The following is a 17,073-nucleotide window of genomic DNA, read 5'->3' as shown; positions in this document are numbered from 1 at the left end:
AATTTTAGCCAAAAATCAATAAAGCAAATGAGTCGTCAATGAGAATGTCATAGATAAATGTGCAGTGTTCATTTAGTTATTTTAAATACTGCCAAATAGCTTGGACCCATCATGAAACTGTAAGCCATGCGAGGGCAAGAACCATGCTTGGTTTTGTTTATCTCTGTATTTCCTATACCCAGAACCTCAGTACAAACTTACTGAATGAATAACTTAAAGAAGGAATGAGCAAATATCCCTTTAAGGTTTTTGCAAAACCCTGGGTTGATTACAACATAACAACTTAACCTGCGTTTTCTTAAAGATGAGAACTCTGAGGACTATAGAGGTTATTTGATTTGCTCATGAAAATGTCAGAGCTTAGCAAAAACTGCAGTCCGCTGACCCCTAATTGAGAATAGTTAGGTCTATGTACACATTTATTGGCTCACGGAAGGGGAAGACAGTGGGAGGGGCTGCTTCACAAGAGAAGCCTTCGGAAAACTGCACAGGCCAGCCTTGAATATCCTGGTTCATTTTTGATATTTTCTTTGCTGGTTTTGATGGATGGAGCTGAAAACTGTTCTGGATCATTCTGTAGTCCTCTGTCCAAGTCTATTCTGACTGACATGCTATAGAATTGCTGCTGATTAGTATGTGAAGGCATGTTCAACGAAGGTCCCTTAAGTCTAACAAACAACTGTGTTTATAGCTTTTATCATTTCTGGTTAGGCTGAGGCTGCTCTGCTGATACATGGGTTTTTGCAAACATACAAACCAACTCTCAAATCTGCTTTAGGAATTTTAGTGGAAATAGCAATTGCATGCCCATTAATTCTTTCAAATGTTTATTTGCTTATTCACACATTCTTTGAAACACTCAATCATTCATTTATTCAGACATTTATCCCTTCAAGTCTTAACTCATTCTGCCACTCATTATTGCAAATGTTTGTTCAGTGACTTGGAAATGTACAAAACACTGACCTAGATGTTCAAGTTTGTCTGAAGCGAAATGATTTACACCATATTTCCACGAGTTTATTAGATATCCTGAATGTACATTAAATGCAATATGTCCAAAAGAGTATCTTCAACATTTCAAACTTGCTTCTTTTCCTTTGCTCCTTATTTCAGTTATTGACACTCTATCTACCTATTCATTTGTAACAATATGAAAACCTTGGAGTTATTTATTTTTCATTTTCTTTCCAGTCTTCACACAATTAATTTTAAAATTCTGCTGACTCTACCATCTAAATATTTTATAAACTCATTTCAAATACCACTTCTCTAGTTGCACTTCTTGACCCTAGCCACAGCTCCCACACTGACATGATTTTCTCAAGCTTTGAATACTGCTTACTCCTGTATGGCTGGAGGTACATAATGGAGAGTGTCTGCATGTGAGATCTATAACATTCCTGGCCCCATGAATTTCAAAAACAAGATCACCATTTAATCTCTGAAACAAACAAATTAACTAACAAGCAATGTCACAAAGCTAAATTTATTGCTTATTTAAGTAAGACAGAGTTTTCTGGGCAGGCACAGTCTTTCCGAGCAGACTGGGAGAAGTATGGATTTTGAAGGCTGGCTGACTTTCCAGAAGCCTGAAAGGGTTGACATCAGCTGGGGAAGTACCCCTGCCTGGGTGAGGTTGTTGGTTTGCTGGCACTCGGCAGTGTCTTCATTAGACTCGGTCCTTTCCCAGTTGGTTAGCTTTCAGAAGTCAAGGACCTGCAAAGAATCTTCACCGAGGTGCATTGTCTTTGATTGGTTAAACAGATTTAAAACTGGTTCTGGTAATTCCAAGACTACAGAACTACCATTTATTGAGTAAGGAGGTTTCAAGCTGTTTCTGGTGACTACGGTGTTTACAAAATAATCAGTCTTTTCCTATGCATATGGGAATTTTTTTTAATTCTCATGAGCCATCCTTCAATAACCTCCCACTCCCATTTAAAGCAAAAACCAAAGTCCTCACGGCAGTTTATAGGGTTCTACACAATCTGATCCCATCCATTCCACAGCCATTTACTTCTTAGACTTTCTACTATTCTCCCCTTTGCTGATTACACTTCAGTTACCCTGTTCTCCTTGTAGTCCACGTTCCCACTTCAAGGACTTGCAGCTCCCCTTGCCTGGAAGGTTATTCTCCCAAATATCAGCATGACTCAGTCCTCACGTCCCCAGCTCTTTGCTGAAACCACACCTGCACCTTCTTAGTGAGACCTACCTGGACTACTTCTCCCCAGTCTCACCATTGAACATTGCAACCCTATTCCTCCCCTCTCCCTGATGTATTTTTATCTATAGTATGTCATCATCTGACACTTTATATATATATATGTATATGTGTATATATATATACACACATGCACATTGTTTGAGACTTATTGATTTATTTTCTGTCTCCTTACATTAGAATGTAAGGATCATGAGGGGCAGGAGTTTTTGTTAAACTAGTATTTTCCCATCTTCTAGAATAATACCTCGTGCATAGTAACACTTGATAAATATTTATTGACTCAATTTCTCACGTGCTAAGAGTCTCCTATGTGGTTTCTCCACCTTCAACTGCCCATTGACACTTTCACAACATCCATTCTTTGTATTGTTATCAGTGTCAGTGTCTAAGAAATGAATCTGCTGCTGTAAGTCTTGCTTGTAAAGGAAAGTGGGGAAAGAGGTATGGTAGAGAGTGAAAGAGCAAGAAAAATTAAAAAGGAATAAGGAAATCTGATGGGGGTACTCCTCTGCTTAAAGCAATTCAAAATTTTCCTGTGGCACTTAGGATTCATTCCAAATTCCTCAGCATGACTTGCAATGTGCCTTCACTAATATTTCTACCTTCATCTCTGATTTCTCCTTGTGTTCATTGCTTTTCTTCTTTTGTAAATTCTCTAAACACGTCATGTAGATGTGTGCCTTTATGGTTTCGTTGATGTGGTTAGTCTTGCTGTGATAGCCATTCTCAACCTTTAGCTTGCACTGAATGAATGCTTCAAGTTCCAACTTAAAAGGTATCAATTTTGTTGGGATTCACCAAATTCCCTCCAAGTCTATTTAATCTCTTCCTCCTTCTCCTCACTGCTCCAGGATCAGGCCTCTAGTTGGAGAATTTAACTTAAGGTAATAGAATCTGACCCCTCACAAAACTCTGAACTAACAGAAGGTGAAATCACATCAGCTAGTCATCATCACATCACCATCTAAGAAGGAGGAGCTCTAGTTCCCAGCACGGCACCTAGCAACCAGAAGATGCTCTGTAAAGCTTTCTTGAATAAATAGCTAACTTCATAGGAACTCAGATTTAGAGGACAAAACTACTATATACGCTAAATAATAGCTAGTTAGAATCAGGGTTTTATATGTACAGGGCATTTTGCAGGTTTCAACTCATTTAGTCTTTCTCTTACCCCTATGAAATATTACCATCCCTTTTTATAACAAAGGAAACTGAGGCAAGGATAAATCAAATAACACACTGAAGCACACTGCTTTTAAGTTACAAAGTGGGGACTGAACCCACACAATTTGCTCTCACATTATGTACTCCAAATCATTCTGCTACACAGCCTTCCACCCAGTGGAGCCCCAAAGGTGTGGGCAAAGCCTGGCTTGGCTATTCACTGCATATGTGACTGGGAGAAGACTATTGAGTCTTACCAAAATCTAGTTTTTGCATTGGTGATATAAAAATAATACTATGTAAATTGCAGAGTTGCTGCAATAACTCAAATCACTAACGGACATAGAGCTTCCATCCCTTTCCTGGGTGGGTTGCATGGCAGTAATAGAGAAACTGACTTATTGCGCTAGGTTTACACTTGCCTTGATAACTTATGGCCCGTTAAAGTAATGCGGCACCAAGTCAATACTCTTATAGAGTTTCTAAAATCCACCCCATTTTCCTTCAATTCAAGTCCACAGAAAAGACACAATGCTTTTCTCCATGAGAATTCTGCAGAAGAATAAAATGAGTCATCACCCTCTGGCTGGATCTCAGCTGGGGGAAGTCTGCACCAAACTCTATGCCAATGTCTGTTCATATATGTTAAGTGGCTCCCGGTGCTCGGAAATTTTAATCGCTCCTGGGGAATACACCAGCAATGACTTTCTTATTCCTTTGAAAGAGAGGACAATAAGCGAAGTTGTCTAAATGGGAGACAAGGACGAGTGAAGGAGATGAAAAGTATTTTATTCATCCTTTATTGAGAACTAATAATAATGCCCTACAATTTTATAGCTTACACTTACAATTTACAAATCATTTCGTATGGGTGCAAAGTCTTCTTTCCAAGCTTGGTCAAGGTCAACATAATTACTGTAACTTGAAGAAACTGAAAATCCAAGAGATGACATATTAGCAGAAACTGCTTAGCAAAAGACCCCAACTCAACACCAAAGTCTTCAGGTCTTAGTTCTAGGGTCCCTTTTACTACACTTTACTGCTGTTCCAAGTACAAGAAGGTAGAAGCAAAATAAATGTTATTATTAGAACATCTGGCACTAAAATTCCCTTTAGGATTAAATTATCTTGCAAAAAATATCTTGATTAAAAAAAATAACTTAGAGAAGTGAGGGCCTGTGGGGAAGCATGTACCAAGGTGAAGTTTAAGGGAGCCAATAACAAAGATACTTGCTTTCATCCATTTCTCTTGGTTTTTGCCATTTGCTTATTTTAGCAGTTGTATATGGAAAAAGAAAAGTTAGTATTTTATATGGTCACCGGTAGACTGACGGCTGTAGAGACGGAAACCTGAATGTGATTGATTTCAATGGTTTTGCAAAGTTATCTTCCCTCATCAATGAAATCTGCTTCTGTTTTATTTTTTTATAAAGAAAAACAACTCAAAATACACAGAGGTCCCTAGAAAAGCAGAATGCAGCCAGATGGTCCAGGTAAAATAAAGACAAGAAGAAGAGATGAGTCTGTCCAGGATTGGATTACGTGCCTCTGAAATAGATTTGTCAGTGTCCTCACTGACAGGAAGGGCCATAAGCTTCCCTAACTTAATTTCATTTCCTACTGTTTATACTAGAATGGAGTTATAGTGTAAATTTCTGTTTTCATTACAATCTTGCTCATAAGGAGTCTCTTAGCCCAGTACTCCCAATCATAAATAGTGATTCAGAAATAGTCCTGGATCTAGTGTCAAGAGATGTGGGTTTAAATCCTGCCTCTGCCATCTAGTGTGAATGTGGATGATTCACTTCATCTCTACAAGCCTCGGTTGTCATATCTATAATAATTTGGGGGTTTCAGGTAGAATTCGGATCTTTGTATATGAGTGAAAGGATGGAGTTATTAGTCTGCCAGGACATTAAGTTGATTAGCGGAAAGTTTTCTTAACCTTCTCCATATCTACCCTTTTTGGATAGAGAAAGGGCAGGAGAAAGAGTATTAAAAAATGTGTATACCAGATCAGTGACCCAGCATCAGCATCTTCTGGGATCCTGTTAGAAATACAAATCCTCAGGCCCCACCCTAGATCTACTCAATTGTGTCTTCTGGGGTTGGAGATCCACACCTGTGTTTTATCAAGCCCTCCATGTGATTCTGAGACACACTAAAGTGTGAGAACCATGGACCTAAAAGCAGGGTGAGATGAAGACAGCTTGTGCTATCTCTGAGTTTGGGTTCCTTGCCCACTCTTTTGGCTTCATGCCTAAAGCCTAGAATAGAAGATTGCAGGCAGACACTGGAGGGAATTTATCCAGTGTTTCTCATCTAATGCTCCCTCATTATGAATCAAAGAATGTTATACCCACCTTTCATGGTTTACAAATATGCATTAAATTGTGCCATAAAGCAAATCAATGCAATAGTCTACAACACTGCTTTGGTTTCTGACTACTCGTGCTATTCTGGAGATTCTTTCATGCCCATCCTAGGGAAACTTCACTTTCTCCCATCCTCAACCCCAAAACTTACATGTGTATTCTACACACTCTGTAACTTGCCCATATATTCTTCCATGTATATTCTATACACTCTGCAATGTGCCCATATATTCTTTCTCATTTCCTATTCACCACCACCTCTCAAGATGCTAGAACCTGCCAGTGCAGCACCATCTCACTGGATCGTCTAGACAGCTGTAGGCTTTCCTGTCTTCTCAAGAAGCAATGCAATTCCAGCCTGGGTGAATTTTAGGAGCATACTCTACACCTGCAAGGGTGGTTTGACAGTACCTGTCTGCTTTCTAAGGGTCAGAGCACATTTGTTTAGGTTGGCTGAGTAGTTAGTTATCACAAATACTCCCAAACACACGGAGCTATTAGTTTCATATGCCATCTATATAGCATTTGTGACAAATCTAGTCTCGTTTGACTGCATTTCTTTTCCGGATGCAAGTTGCTGATGACAGCAAAAACGTCCAAAACCTACCTAAAGAAAACCAAAAGTAAGACCTAAACTTGACACTCATACAACATAAATAAGAAGCAACTCTTAGAAAACAAAATCATACAAATATACAGAAATCACTGAGGATAGATGCTGGATTTGGCATTTCAGAAAGGGAATGTGTAAAAAGAAAGAAAACTGATGTTACAAATGTTCAATTTACACTGTTTATTGTTTCTGTATACTGTATGATATACTGTAGGATTATTTCTAAGAAATATTTTACAATCAAAATATACATCAACAAATGGAAGCAATTTTATCCGAGGCTTTCAGTGTGGCCAGTTGGTCACTGAAAGGAGCAATGGCAATGCCTGGCCTCATTTTCCCAGGACCCAGGTCTGTGAGGTAGGTGCTGCGATCACCCACTCTGTTTTATAGAAAAGGACATCAGGACGCAAAGAAAATTAACTTGCCCCATGCTACAAATCACTAAATGGAGTATGTTAGTAGCCTCAGGCCTCCCAAGATAATGGGATTTAGAATTAGTTTTCCGTCCTATGATTGATACAGAGATGGGGACGGGTTTAGGGAACCTGACCTCTAAGCATTCTTCCAGTTCCTGCCTTGTTGTTCAAAGCACACATATGACTGAGCTTCTTCCTTCTTCTGCTAGTTTTATTCTAATTCCTTTCTTTAGGATCAGAGTCCTTTACTCAGGCTTGGCCTCCTTCCCTGGAGCCCACAGTCTCCAGTCCTTAACTTCAAACTGAAGATCAGCTGCTGCCATTTAGAGCAATGCAATTTTTAAAAAACGGCTCCACTTCAGATCAGATTCTCTTTGATGTCAAAGTTTGTCCAGACCAAACACAAGTCACCAAATCCCTTAGGATGCAGACTGGTGTCCTTCAGCCTCTGCCCAACAAGCCATGCAATGAACCCTCCCCTCAAGTCTGAGCACATCAGGGATTTCCCTCTAAGGCAGTCAAGATTCAGCTCAAACACCGTAATTTTCAACGACCAGCGCTGTTACCCAGAGAGAGAGATTTCATCTTCTCTTTTAAAATACTGGAATACAACAGAATATGAAAGTTCAGTGCTTTGTGAGAAACCTATTCTAAAATTTTCTAATAAAAAGGTATAGAGATAAATTAAAAGGAAGACAAAGTAACCAAAAATTCAGATGCCAAAGAATTCTCACTTGCAACATTGCTCCTACCTTTTACCGGAAGGAAAGATCAAGTGTTCCAACCGCCTCTTCACTCCTTCAGAAAAAGCAGCTTCTGCCAAGAGAATGATTAATGGCTGTTACTTACTTGCCTCTAATGATTGAGTTTCAGGCCCATCCTAAGCATTTTTAATCATTGGCTTATTTCTTAGCACTACCAGTTTCAAAACTCAGTGCAGTGTTTCATGAAATGCTGGGCAGAATGGTACCTGTACTGTCCTAGATAGTAAGACAGCTTTGTCTTTGTTCCTATTGTGCCCCAATCTCTGTGTCTCTTCCTCATTTTGAGACTTAAAATGAAGTGAACAGACAAAGAGGTGCCAGATTACAGAAGCTTTGTATTCCGTGCTATGAAGTCTCACGTTTATCTTCTGTGTGATTACCAAAGAGATTTACTGAGAAGTTTTAAGCAGGGAAGCACTTTTGAAGAAACATGCTGACAACTGTGTGGCACTGGGTTGTAGGGAGCAGAAATGGAGGCAGGGAGGCCAGTTAGAAAGCTGGCAAATATTCCAGGCTGGAGATGATGAGATTTAAACTACAATGCTGGTGGTAGGGTTGACACTGGGCAATGTATCAAAATAAGCACTCAGTAAATATTTGTGGAAAGGAGAGGAAAAGGGTGCACAAAAGAAAGGAAAGAAAGGAAGAAGAAAGGAAGAATAGAAGGATAGAAGAAAGGAATGAGGGAGGGAAGGAAGGAAGAAGGAGGGAAGGAAAGAAAGAGGAGGGAGCTGAAACCCCGTGAAATTCTCCCAGGTAGCAAAACCACATAAACTATATACAATCTTTAAAAATCACATTCTATAACAACAATTCTCAGCCAAGTGGCACATTAGAATCACTTGAGTAACCTAAAAATCCTTGAGGCCGTGACTATATTCCAAACTAATTAAATCAGAACCTCCGCAGGTGGAACCTGGGCCTCAGTATGTTCTAAATGCACCCCAATGATTCTAATGTGCAGTCAGGGCTGAAAATCAGCGCTCTGTAGACTGCCTGCCTCTGAAATCAATCTCTGCCTAATAATCAGTTGCCATGGAAATTTCTCCACCAACTGGGTGAAGGTTGTCCAACCTCCAGGTTACTTTCAAAACTAAAAATAAGTGATGCTTTTCCATCATTGTGATAATAAAATCCTTTTATGATCCACAGTGACATTAAAATACTGCAATAGGACCCATTCTTCCTCTGTATTATACCCCTTAAGGTCTGCTCACTGGACTCCAGTTGGGCTGTATCTAGCTACACACTAAACAGCATCAGGAAAGCAACATGCTAAACTAGACATCTGCTCACTTGCTGGATGGAGTCACCACTAAGGTGCATCCAGCTGTTACTTAGCTATGAGTCAGCCATGGTACAGCAGAGGGAACGGGGACAATAGGCTTATAAGGATTCAGTTTGTGTATTGACTTTGCCATTTATTAGCTATTGTGACTTTGGGCAAATCACTTCACCTGCAGTAGATTCAGTTTCCCTATATATCCATTGGGGATATTAATACCTCGATCGAAATCTTTTTTCAAAGATAGAATGAGATAAGATGCATTGCTTTGTAAATTTCAGCTATCACGTGATATAATAGCTATAACAATAATAATAGATGCTTCTCTCTGTTGATATCAACAAAGACAGAATTTTAAGATTAAAGGTAATTGATACAATATCTTTCCTCCATTCTACCAGGTTCCTAAATGTCAACATGCAACGTGGGCTTTCTTGTCTCTCAAATCACAGTCTTTAACAATAATTTGACTTGCCAAAATCCATGACGTGTTACATTTTTCTAGGGGTTGCAGGGAATTTTCAGTCTGAGACTTGCTAGGGAGTAAGTGCCCTGATAATAAGGTTAAGTCGCACAAAAGTCCTTCTCATTAACAAATTGTACGGTCTATCTAGAGGTGTTTGTTGACCAAAATGGCTGGAACACTTATGTTCTTGTAGGAAGCATAACTAAACCATGAAATCACTGTCATTCATTAAATGCCTCCTACACATGATCCCTGCAATTGACAAGTGCACCTCAGTGTTGTTACAGATGCGCTGTTACCTAAAAAGCAAATGAAGAAAGAAAAAAAGAGCAAAAGAATTCATTTTCGACCTAATTAAAGTCATTATAAACAGCCTCCCAGTGCTTAACCTTTTTTCCTCCAAAATCCCAATCTTTCAGCTGAATGCTCAGATCTGGAGCTTCATTGATGTTTTTCTTAATTGCCTTTCCATCACTAATAGGATTCACTTCATTATTACCTCTGCCAAAAGCTGCCTCCAACTTCAAGCCCCCATGCTGAGCCATTTACATGCCTATTTATAATGCACATTTTCACTAAATGCTAAAGTCACCCGCCTCAAAGTTTAGGAAGCTAAATTGGAGCTTGGCCCTTCTAATTGGAAAGCACTGACTTAAATTGTATTTTCTTACCTATCTATAAACTCTGTCTCCAAACTCTTCCTTCTCTATCCATTTGTCCCCTCATTCTCTTCTTCCCTTCCCTCTTTCCTTTCTCTCCTTCCCAGATTCCTTCTCCCCTGCCTTGTTCCCTCTCCTGTCGTTTCCCATGCCCATGCTCACAATATCCTCACAGAGCCCTCTTACTATTGCAACCACATCTATGACCAGCTCACCACTATCTTTATTAAGCAGCTACTTTACCGTATGATTTTATTTAATCCCAACAAAACTCTGTGAACTAGATTTAATGATTCCAAGTTAAAGATGACAAAATTGAAGATCAAAAGAGAAAATACAATGACAGAGAATGCCCAGTTTACATATAATCAAGGCAGGATTTGAACCCAGTCCTTAACCACTGGAGAGAACTGAATGAGACCATAGAAATCGTGTGTCCTATCATAGAAGGAGAACCACCCAGAGAGGGACAGCACCTGTCCAGGGTCTCTCAGTGAGTCAGTGGAGGAAGAGAAGCAGAAAGCCAAACCTCCGAACTCCCAATGCCTTGTTCATTCTGTCTCTGTTTCACCAAATCTCCTAGAGAGACACATTCAGTGTGAATCATCACAGTCTAGTAGAAGAGAATGAGCTGGCAGGGGGAACAGGTCAAAGATGGGTGCAGATTATTGCCTAGTGCTGGGAGAGGGCAGTGGGTGCCAGGTGGGGCTGTGGTAAGTTCTGCTGGTACAAGGCTTTGGGACCTCTGGTCTAGTGAATCTTCTGTTTTCTCTGTGAAGAGGGAGGGCCTCTGTTGCATGTGAGCAGAGAGGTGTTGGGGTAGGGGCTTTGAGGAGAACATGGAGACATTTTTGGAAAATTGGAGACACCTGACCACTTTAGGTGTTTTCTTTGTTTGTTTGATCCCAGCCAAATGTCAACCTTTTGTTGATATCAAAACAGCAATTCTGAGGGATGTTTCCCAGACACCAAGAGCAAGCCCAGTCTCCATGCCAGGGTATGTGTATATGTAAGGAGGTGGGGTAGTGTCTTATGGAGCTGGATACGATGAAGGGAGGGCCAACCCCACGGAGGCAGGATTGAGGGAGGCAGCAGAGCCCCAGAGAGGCCAGGAGCTGGAGAAGAGTCCTTGGAGGCCACGTTGAACTCAGCTCCCAGGAACAGCAGGCGCTTTGGGCACAGGCAGTGGGTGGGGCTGCTGCACCTGCTATGGTGGGCTTTCAGGAGGGGCCGCTACCAAAGCTTAACTGCTCACGTGTGTGCGCTAGAAGTAGAGACAGCCAGAGAGCTGTGCATTGACATAGCCTCCGCCTTCAAAGAGTTTACAATTAAACTAGAGAAATAAGTAAGGCTAGCACTGAAATAATGAACACGATATGGTTAAAAATTTAAAAAAATGCAATGCAAGGAGGAAGGATAAGTAAATTATGGTCCAGCTCCTGGAACAAATATTATGAGGATTTTAGAAATGGAGATTCTACCAATACTTATTGAATGCAGATTATGTGCAAGACTCTGCTTGTTACTGGTTAAATAATACTAAGCAAGATATGGTGCTGGCTTGTAAGTAATTTTAATAAAGTATGAAATGGAACACTGGATGCAGTGAGAGCATAAAGAGAGGAAAACTAGCTCATTCTCACTTCCTTGATAAAGTAACATCTAAACTGAAACCAGGAGGATGAATCAGAATAAGGCAGGAGTGAGGGTTGTTCTCTATTTGGCTTCCCTGTCCCTGTCTGTTCTCTCTCCTTCTCTGGCCTGCTGCTCTGTGCCACAGTGGATGACGTCTGCAGAAAGTAGCACTGGTGCTTCTTTGTCCTGTGGCTTCTGGTTGGAGTTTGGCCAATGGGAAATGTTGACAGGAAATAAGAGGGTTGGGGAGAGAGACATAAGGCATTTCTACCCTGCTTCCTCCCTGCTGGGATAGAACATCTCAGTGAGTTGTGTTTCTCTGTGACTACGGCTCCTGGCAGGAGGCCCTCTCCTCTAGGGTTCTAGGTTCTGGTTCTCAGCTGGCCCCAAACTAGTTGGCCCTAGGGGGATAAGAACTTCCCATCTTGTTAGTTTCTGAGCCTCTCACTATTCTTTTCCTCATTATCCTTTTCTTGTTCCCTTAAACCTGCCTAACATTCAATAACTGGTTCCTGCATTAAAGCCTCTTCATTTGAACAGTTACGAGCGAATTCTGTTTCCTACTGGCAAGCTGGCTGATACACCAGATGAAGGTAGAGTGAGAGGTGGGTTGGGAAGAGGGGTAACTTTCAAGAATCATGTGTTGTTCCGTATGGATGGAATAGAGCATGAAATCAGATGGAGAGAGGTGAGACTAAAGAAAGATGCTGAACATAAAGGGCTTTGCATGTTGTATGACAGAGTTTCTATACAATAATGTCGAAAAATGCTTATAGTATATTAAGCAACAAAAAAAGAATTTTAAAATATATGCAATATAATTTCAACTATGTTATACTTAGGAAAAAGAGTATAATTAAATATATCAAAATGACAGTGGGTTTTATAATATAGGGGATTTTTTTTATTGAGGTCATAATAGTTTATAACATTGTGAGATTTCCATTGTACGTTATTGTTTGTCCATCACCATACGTATGTGCCCCTTTACCCATAATGCCCCTCCAACCCTGTTTCCATCTAGTAACCACTAAACTGTTCTCTTTGTCCATGTGTTAGTTCATCTTCCACATATGAGTGACATCATATGGTGTTTGTCTTTCTCTGTCTGGCTTATTTTGCTTAACATCATACCCTCAAGGTCCATCCATGTTGTTGCAAATGGGCGACTTTATCTTTTTCTATGGCTGAGTAGTATTGCATTGTATATATATCACATCTTCTTTATCTGTTCATCAGTCAAGTGGCACTTGGGTTGCTTCCATGTCTTGGCTATTATGAATAATGCTGCAATGAACATAGGGGTGCATAAGTCTCTTTCAATTCTTGATTTCAAGTTCTTTGGATAAATATCCAGTAGTAGGATAGCTGGGTTGAATGGTAATTCTTTAATTTTTTTGAGAAATCTCTATGCTGTTTTATACAGGGGCTGCACAAATTTACATTCCTACCAGCAGTGTATGAGGCTTCCCTTTCCTCCATATCCTCTCCAACATTTGTTACTTTTTTGTCATGGTGATTATAGCCATTCTAATGAGTGTAAGGTGATATCTAAGTGTAGTTTTGATTTACATTTTCCTGATGATTAGAGATGTTGAACATCTTTTCATGTGCCTGTTGGCCATCTATATATCTTCTTTGGAAAACTATCTGTTCATATCCTCTGCCCATTTTTTGGTTGGGCTGTTTGTTTCTTTGTTGTTGAGTTGTGTGAGCTCTTTATATATTTTGGACCTAAACCTCTTGTTGGATATATGATTTGCAAATACTTTCTCCCAGTGGGTGGGGTGTATTTTTGTTTTGTTCCTGGTTTCCTTTGTCTTGCAGAAGTTCTTTAGTCTGATGAAGTCCCATTTGTTTATTTTTTCTTTTGTTTCCCTTACCTGAATAGACATGGTGTTCGAAAAGATCCTTCTAAGACTGATGTCAAAGAGTGTACTGCCTATCTTTTCTTCTAGTAGTTTTATGGTTTCACATCTTAACTTCAAATCTTTGGTCCATTTTGAGTTAATTTTGTGTATGGTGAAAGATAATGGTCTGCTTTCATTCTTCTACGTGTGGCTGTCCAGTTTTCCTAACACTGTTTATTGAAGAGATTTTCCTTTCTCTATTGTATGTTTTTAGCTCCTTTGTCAAAGATTAATTGTCTGTGGATGTGTGTTTTATTTCTGGGCTTTTAATTCTGTTCCATTGATGTGTGTCTGTTTTGGTACCAGTACCATGCTGCTTTTATTACTATAGCTTTGTGGTATATTTTGAAGTCAGGGATTGTGATGCCTCCACCTTTGTTCTTTGTTCTCAGGATTGCTTTATATATTTGGGGTCTTTTGTTGCCCCTGTGAATTTTAGGATTCTTCATTCTGTTTCCATAAAGAATGTCATTGGGTTTTGGTTGGGATTGCATTGAATCTGTAGATTGCCTTAGGTAGTATAGACATTTTAGCTATGTTTCTTCTTCCAATTCATGAGTATGGAATGTCTTTCTATTTCTTCATGTCATCATTGATGTCTTTCAATAATGTCTTATAGTTTTCATTGTTTAAGTTTTTAATTTCCTTGGTTAAATTTATTCCTAGTTATTTTATTATTTTTGCTGCAACTGTAAACAGGATTGTATTCTTGACTTCTCTTTCTGCTAGTTATTAGTGTATAGAAATGCAACTGACTTTTGTAAGTTGATTTTGTACTCTGCAACTTTCCTGTAGTTGTTGATTATTTCTAATAGTTTTCCAATGGATCCTTTAGGGTTTTTACTACATATAAAAATCATATTGTCTGCAAACAGTGAGAGTTTCACTTCTTCCATGTCAATTTGGATAACTTTTATTTCTTTTTCTTGCTTAAGTGCTCTGGCCAAAACCTCGAGTACTATGTTGAATAGGAGTGGTGAGAGTGGGTGCCCTTGTCTTGTTTCTGTTCTCAGAGGGATGGCTTTCAGGTTTTCCCCACCGAGTATGATGCTGGCTGTGGGATTATCATATATGGCCTTTATTATGTTGTGGTACTTTCCTTATATATTCATTTTATTGAGAGTTTTTATTATAAATGGATGTTGAATCTTGTCAAATGCTTTTTATGTATCTATTGAGATGATTATGTGATTTTTATTCCTCATTTTGTTAATATGGTGTATCTCATTGATTGATTTGCAGATGTTGAATCATCCCTACAACCCTGGTATAAACCCCACTTGATCATGGTGTATGATCCTGTTCATGTGTTGCTGTATTTGGTTTGCCAATATTTTATTAAGGATTTTTTCATCTATGTACATCAGTGCTGTTTGCCTGTAATTTTCCTTCTTCGTGTTGTACTTGTCTGGCTTTGGGACAAGGGTAATGTTGGTCTTGTGAAATGTGTTAGGAAATGTTCCATCTTCATTTTCTTTTTTTTGTATTTAATCTCCTTTGAATGTTTGGTAGAATTCTCCAGAGATGCCATCTGGTCCTTGATTATATTTTTTTATTACTATTTCAATATCTTTCCTAGTGATTGGTGTATTCAGATACTCCATTTCTTGGTGCAGTCTTGGGAGGTTGCATGAGTCTAAAAATTTATCCATTTCTTCTAGATTGTCCAATTTGTTGGCATACAATTTTTCATGATATTTTCTTATAATCCTTTGTATTTCTGTGCCATCCATTGTAATTTCTCCTCTATCATTTCTTTTTGTTTTTTTCCCCTACATTGAGAATATCGTTTAATTCTATGTGGTAACATTGGTTTATAACATGATATAAATTTCAGGTGTACATCAGAATCCTCTTTCATTTCTAATTTTATTTATTTGAGTCTTCCCTCTTTATTTCTTAGTGAGTCTGTCTGAATGTTTGTCAATTTTGTTTATTTTCTAAAAGAACCAGCTCTTAGTTTCATTGATCCTTTCTACTGTTTTTTTTTTTATTTCAAATTCATTTATTTCAGCTCTAATTTTTATTATTTGCCTCTTTCTGTTGACTTTGGGCTTTGCTTGTTCTTTTTGTAGTTCTGTTAGGTGTAGTTTAACATTGCTTATTTGAGATTTTTCTTGTTTGTTAAGGTGGATCTGTATTGCTGTGAATTTCCCTCTTAGGACCAATTTTACTTCGTCCCACATGGGTTGGTATGGTGTGTTTTAATTTTCGTTTGTCTCCAAGTATTTTCTGATTTCTCCTTTAATTTCTTCTATGATCCATTGGTTTTTCAGCAGCATGTTGTGCAGTTTCCACATATTTGCCACTTTCCCAGTTTTTTTCTTGTAGTTGGCTTCTAGTTTCATAGCATTATGGTTAGAAAAGATGCTTGATATGATTTCAGTCTTAAGCTTGTTGAGGTTTTCCTTGTTTCCCAACATATGGTCTATCTTTGAGAATGTTCCATGTGCATTTAAGTAGAATGTATCTTCTGCTGATTGTGCATGGGGTGTTTTATATATATCTATTAATCCCATCTGGTCTACTTTTTCATTTAATTCCACTATTTCCTCGTTGACTTTCTGTCTGGATGGTCTATCCATTGAAGTAAGTGTGGTGTCAAGGTCCCCTACTATTATTGTCTTGCTATTTATATCTCTTTTTAGGTCTGTTAATAGTTGCTTCCTATACTTTGGTGCTCCTGTGTTAGGTGCATATATATTTATAAGTGCTATGCCCTCTTGGTAGAGTGTCCCTCGTATAAGTATATAATATTATATACTGCCCCTCTTTGTCTCTCATTGCCTTGTTTATCTTGAAGTCTGCTTTGTCTGGTATAAGTAAGGCAACACCTGCTTTCTTTCGTTGCCATTAGCATGAAGTATCACCTTCCATCCCTTCACTCTGAGCTTGTGTTTGTCTTTCGGGCTGAGATGTTTCCTGGGGGTAGCATATTATTGGATCTTGTTTTTTAATCCATCCAGCCACTCTGTGTCATTTGAATGGAGAATAATTCAATCCATTTACATTTAGAGTGATTATTAATATATGGGGCTTAATGCTGCCATTTTATCACTTGTTTTCCATTTGTTCTGTATTTCCCTTGTTTCTTCTCCCATGCATTTTGGGCTGCCAGTTCAGTTTGATGGTTTTCTATCATGGTTTTTTAAATTTTCTCTTTATTTTCACTTGTGTCTCTGTTCTGATTTTTTGTTTAGTGGTTACTGTGAGGTCTGTAGAAAAGATCTCATAGATCAGATAGTCCATTTTCTGATAGCCTCTTAATTCCTTAGTCTAAGCATGCCCCATCCCTTTCCTCTTCTCTCTCTAAGTTATTGTTGTCACAACTGATTCATTTTGTGTTGTGAGTTTGTGGTTAAAATGAAATGATTACAGTTATTTTGGGTGTTTTCCTTCCCTTTATCTTTATTGTTGTAATTAAGTGTTTGCTAACCTCCTCTGATAAAGAACAGCAATGTTCTGATTTTGTCTCCCTATTTATCTCCTTGCTCAAGGCTTTGTAACTCTGTTCTCTTTTTTTATTCAGGTATGAGAGATTTCTTGATTAATT

At 38.8% G+C, this 17,073-nt stretch overlaps 1 long non-coding RNA gene across 1 annotated transcript in view; it reads right to left on the bottom strand.

The window, feature by feature from the left end:
* LOC123279065 (uncharacterized) overlaps positions 1-17,073 on the bottom strand; it is a 1,363,420-nt gene that overhangs the window by 197,570 nt on the left and 1,148,777 nt on the right. The window contains exon 6 of the long non-coding RNA XR_006516888.2: positions 7,554-7,617. This is a non-coding gene — a long non-coding RNA (uncharacterized lncRNA). The remainder of the gene's footprint in view (positions 1-7,553; positions 7,618-17,073) is intronic.

Source organism: Equus asinus, chromosome 20, assembly GCF_041296235.1.
Source record: "Equus asinus isolate D_3611 breed Donkey chromosome 20, EquAss-T2T_v2, whole genome shotgun sequence".
Taxonomy (NCBI): Eukaryota; Metazoa; Chordata; class Mammalia; order Perissodactyla; family Equidae; genus Equus; species Equus asinus.
Note: the sequence above shows the minus strand (reverse complement) of the source record. Positions and strands in the feature narration are given on the sequence as shown.